The 6,070-nt window shown below is 29.7% G+C and overlaps 1 pseudogene; it reads right to left on the reverse strand.

Annotated features, from left to right (window-relative positions):
• Positions 1 to 614: 614 nt before the first annotated feature.
• On the reverse strand, positions 615 to 5,805 carry LOC100244808 (transcription factor MYB113-like; annotated as a pseudogene).
• Between the last annotated feature and the right edge of the window lie 265 nt (positions 5,806 to 6,070).

A 6,070-nucleotide genomic window follows, 5' to 3' on the forward strand; every position in this document is an offset into this window, starting at 1 on the left:
ATGATCTTTATTGCCTTTCTTGTAGACATAGTCATATTTGGAGGAGTTTTATGAACTTTTAAAAGCAACATTTGAATGTTGTATACTTTCAAACGTGTAGGAACAGAAATCTTAAATGTAGGTTCTCATTTCCTAATAAGATATATCTATATATATATTTTAGACTACTTATGCTCAAATAGTAGGCACTAAGACATTTGCTTCTTACGCTACTAAAATCAGAATTCAAAACCTATTTTGCATACACTCACAATGACAGTCAATCTTCTTCAGTTATTCTTAACCAACCAAGTCTTATGGGTTGCATTCAGAATGCTGCGCCAACTTTTCTTTCCTCTCTTTTTAAGTATCAACCAGGATTTTCTTATGGGTCATCATGTTCAGTTTCAAACTTCAATCAAAATTATACCTTCCTTGGTAAGTCCTCATCTCTAATTGCTGTTATGTGTGTGTATCCATATCCATATCCATATCCATATCCAAGAATAGTGCAACCTTCTTAATTTATGGACATGCTATGCAGCAATCACGAGGCCTTACAATAAGATTAAAAATACATTCCAATAACTGATGAAGATTGAATGCAAGAACAACATTTAAACTTAAACTTAACACTAAGATAGAAATTGTCTAAATCGGACCAAATGATTTACATGTGTGTTGGGTGTATCACAGAAGCCCACATCGAATGGAAAATCACCCTCACCTCCCTGGGCTTGTTCCACCATTCCACCATACGATCCATGATTCCCTTTGTTTGTGTTGTAGTTTCTTCTGCCCAGAGGCTTGAGATAAGCTCCCCTCCAGAACTACAAATCGAAAAGTCAGTTTCTTGATCCATTTGGGCATGCCCAGCTAACAGGCTTTCCCACCATGCAATATCATCACTTGGTTGCGGTAACCTGGATGATGGCTTACTAGATGTACTAACTTGCGTGTCAAAAGCATCATTTGGATTATGACTTTTAATAATGGACTTTTATCGATGAACCTCACGATGAAAAATTTTCATCACAAAGAATTATTGTTTATTTATAATGAATACTTTTGTGACAAAAACCGATATTAATTTTTTTTAGTGTGTAGGTAAATAAAATTTCTTTTGGGCTTTTGTCGGGAATTCTTGTAAGTGTTCTTAATTGTAGGTTTTTGATTGTACATTGGTTGTGAAAGGAGTTTTGTTGGACCCTTATTGGTTGGTATTTAAATTTATTTGGTTTTTGCATAGATACAAATCGATTTTTTTTTTCTATTTCTCAAATTATTTCTAGAGATTCTCTAAATAATTGATGTCACATTAAACAAGCCTCTTTCAACCACTAATTCAAGAGAAAATCAACCCCACTTTTGGAACTAATCCACCTTATATTTCTCCATCTTTCGCTATCATTTAGAACACTCTTCTTGAGGTAACTATACCCAAATTACCAATTCTTTACTTGCAAAGACTCCTTACACTTGGGAATTGGGAATTGGCACCATCACATTTGCATTTCAAGCAAGGACATAGGCCTCTCATTTCCAATATATGCAAGTTTTGATTGTATACCATGGTAAATTAGATGAGAAACTAAATTAAATTGGACGAAAATTAAGCCTGGGTGAGTTCTCTCATTTGGGAAGGATGGTGTAAGGACCTATAGGTGGATAGGGATGTAGGTGAATTTTAGGAAATGACAAGCCTGCACCTAATTATGATTATATTTTGATGAATGATTATGTTCATAAATTATGTTGGAGTTTTCTATTTAATAAATTATGTTCATATTTAATTAGAAAGTTTAATTTAACATCACATTATTTAGATCATAATTGGGACATTAGAATGGAAAACAAAAAATGAGAATCCATTCCATTTTTCATTAATGAACATGTATGAATTACTTACTAAAAATAGAAATAGGTCACCCACGTGATGAGAAAATTGAAATAGGCCATCCATGTCCTGGGAAGTCATGTCTCCCAAAGCAAAACAGGTCCCTAGAATTCAACCTTGTTTGGCTTCTAGGATGAGTTTATCAACCTAACTATTACAAATGATGAAAATATCGATAATTAAGAATATATCAGTACTTCGATTTTATAAATATATCGTAAATATCGAAGATATATCAATGGATTTTTTTATACAAAATATCGGTGATGTAATAATTAATGAAAATTATGAAAATATTAAAAAAAAAACTCTAAAAAATTATATAAAGAGTTAAAATAGACTTTTTATAGTGTTTTTTTTTCAAAGAAAAATTGATATACATATAATTTGTCATATTTGATAATAATATGCTCTATGTCGATAAAGATTTTATAAATGTACATTTATTATTAAGTTGTATTATATATTATTTTACAATAATATTATGACAACATGTTTAATTTTAAAATATATTTAATATTAAAATTATGATTTGATTTAATTTAAATGTATTCAATGATATCAAATAAATAATAATGTCTATATAAGTTTTTTTAATATTCATATTTTTATATTTAATAAATATATAGATTATATAAAAAAGACCTACTAATAAAATTATATTTTTATATAATAAATTAAATCAAATGCAAAAATAAAATAATTAGAATGCATTTATTTAATAATTAAAAAATAAAAAATCGAAAAATTGGTGAAATATGGTAAAATATCCTAACATATTGGTGAAATATCAGTTGAAGCAAGAAAAAAAAAAAATTGGTGACATATCCAAAAATATCGATTGATGGAACTAGGAATATCAAATATATTGAAGATATATCTGCCATATATCTAGATATTTTAAACCTTGACTATTATGCATCAACCACTGTGGCATTGTTACTTAGTCAACTAAAAATATTTCTTCCAATTACCTCTATCTTGGTATTTGATATGTTTAAATTAGATCTCATTCCATGTTAATTGCCAAAATAGCTTTTAGGGAAAAGTGAGTTTCGACTCACTAATTTAAAAAAATATAGAAAAACAGCTTCAACTTTTATAAATTATTTTTATTTTCATCCATTTAAAAATATTTTAAAATACATGTACTTTTTCATAAATCAAATAATTATTTTTTAAAATACTCTTTGACTTAATAATATTAAATAAAATTATAAAAAATTAAATTTATCATTTTAATTTAATAAAAGTATCTTACAAATAAATATATTATAATTTTTTATCATATAATATTATATACAAATCATTTTAGAAAAGTTTTCGAAGATCCTCAAATGATAAATAAAATCTTTCTAATTCCTTAATTAATAATGATTTTATATCTTGTATAATATAACCTCACTCATTTTCTCATCTTTTGTTAATAGAATTGAATAAAAATTTTGTTAGTTGACATCAACAATAAAATAAGAAATTTTAAAAATTAAAAATACAACTAAAACTAAAATACTTAAAAATTAAATATAACTAAAACCATAAAAATAAAAAATTAAATACAATTAAAACCAAAAAACTTAAAAATTAATTATTTTTTTTCTCTCATTTTATTTCCAGCTCTTCTTTGATATTTAGAGTTTCTACAAGTATGATTTAGTGAAGTAAAAGTTAATATTTTTAGTTTTAATTATATTTTTAATTTTTAAAATTTCTCATTTTAATCAGTTTTCATGATAAAAAAAATTGTTAATTGGTGTTATTAACTTCACAACTAAAAATGTTATTTTAGGTTATTTGACTTATAAAAAAAGTGCATGTGTTTTAAAATATTTTTAAATGAATGAAAATAAAACTGATTTATAAAAGTTGAAGTTCATTTTTCTATATTTTTTTAAATTAGTGAGTAAAAATTCACTTTTTTGTATAACTGGTATGTTAATAAATTTTATATTTGGAATTTGGACATATTGAAAATGTTTTAATTGAAAATAAAGATAATTTTAATATTTTCAAATATTTTAATCAAATAAAATTAATTTGGAATCCCAATTTTTTTTTTAAAAAAAAGATATAAACAAATATCTTATTGAAACCCATATTTAAGAATCCTATGTAACTCTTTTTAAAATTTGTGAATGACACACAAACATTCATTGAACCTAAAAACTCTCCTGGACAGGTTTAAATTAATACTTGAAATTTCCACCCAAAAAACTTGCACAGTACGTAGCTTCTTTGAGGTAAATGTAGTAGTACTTAAACTCATAATGGGAATCGCTCAATAGTTAACCATGAAGATGCCCTTGCTAAACCCAAAAAAAATTAAATCTGTGGTCAACCTGCGGAGGATCTGATATCAATTGTTCATATGATGACACAACAGCCCAGCTATCAATTCATGAATTATATCTAAATGAGGAGACATACTGCTCCTTTGGACAAAGGTAGATTTTGTTTTTAGTCCCCAACGAGATTTTTTTTCTCCAGAAAAGCTAGAAAGAGAGAGATGTCTCAGTATTCGTTAACCATTAGAGGCAATCATTGAAGTCCTTCTATCATGTCCAAAATTGGTACCATATTTTCCATTTTCAACTCATTTTCCTTTTACTGATAGAAATATGATTGAAAATTTTCAAATCATAGATTTTAATTTGGGGATGCAAATACTGTGAAGAATATTTCAAAATGTCTTCTTTTGTCACTTCAAATGATTGGGTTCATTAATCTTAACCATTCATTCATTGCTTGAGTTTGGATGCCGACATGAATCATTTTCAACTATTGTTTACATCCAGTACTGTTCACATCTGTTCACATCCATATCCACCATTGTGCACACACATATATACATATATATACACGCATATATATTTGTAATTTTGGAACTTAAACATTAAGATAGAAATGGTCTAAATCAGATCAAATCTTTTACTTGTGTGTTGGGACATCCCAGAAGCCCACATCAAATGGAAAATCACCCTCACCTCCCTGGATTTGTTCCACTATACAATTTGTGGTTCCCTCTGTCTCTGTTGAAGTTTCTTCTGTCCAAGAACGTCTCCAGAACTACGAGTTGAAAAGTCAGTTTCTTGATCCCTTTGAGCATGCCCATCTAACAGGCTTTCCCACCATATGATGTCATCATCTGGTTGTTGTGACGTGGATGATGGCTTACTAGAAGTACTAACTTGTGTGTCAAAAGTATCCACAGCTTTAGTTTTCAGTTCAAACCTTGGCAAGGTTTTGGAGAACTTGTAAGGCCGAGGGTTTTAGAACTTTTGTCTTAGAATGTGTTTGGGGTTTATTTCTCCCTTCTTCCCGGAACTGAACCTTCTTTTTGAAGTGGTGAGTATGCCAATAATTCTTGACATCATTAGCAGTCCTCCCTGGAAGTCTACCAGCAATTAAGGACCATCTATACAAGCACAACAACAGATAAGGTATCAACTGATGAACAGCTCTTTTGTCAGTTCTAAATTCAAGGGGGCTCTTCTAATTTGGAATATAGCTTTACAATTGATACAATAATATCATGTCACCAATATGGTTATCAAGCTAGTTATGACTTGCCTGTTCCCCAACAAATTGTGAAGCCTAATCACGAGATCAACCTCGTCTAATGCAAACTCTCCTCTCTTGATATTCGGCTTCAAATAGTTGACCCATCTCAATCTGCAGCTTTTTCGGCATCTATTCAAGCCTGCAAACTCAAGAAAACAAAATTCTTTAAGCAAAACAAAAGGGGAAAAAGAACACACACACAAATTAATACTGATCACTTTCTCTTTCATGTTACCTGCTATGGGGGGGACCAGATGCCGCTTTCCTTCTCCATATTTCTCAACGCATTTCCTCAGGGGAGCATCTTCTTTCTGGCTCCATGCACCTTTTATAACTCCTAAGCTCTCCATAAAGTGAGCTCAACACGAGAGCAGCTCCTTCCTTTATTGTTGCTTGATATATAGGTGCACGTATAACAACCACAAAACTGCAATTCCTATCTATATTTACCATGTTCCTTGCGACATTTTCCTTTTCTTATAACCGGATGCTAAACTTAAGGGTTGAAAAGATCAATATAATAACCTTTAACCATGTTCTATGTCATGACTCGGACACCGGACCCCTTATTTGTTTATTCAAGACGTTTCTTATGGGTACGATAGTGCTTTGATTGGCTGCCAAATGTACCGG

The sequence above is a fragment of the Vitis vinifera genome, chromosome 2 (assembly GCF_030704535.1).
Source record: "Vitis vinifera cultivar Pinot Noir 40024 chromosome 2, ASM3070453v1".
Classification (NCBI taxonomy): domain Eukaryota; kingdom Viridiplantae; phylum Streptophyta; class Magnoliopsida; order Vitales; family Vitaceae; genus Vitis; species Vitis vinifera.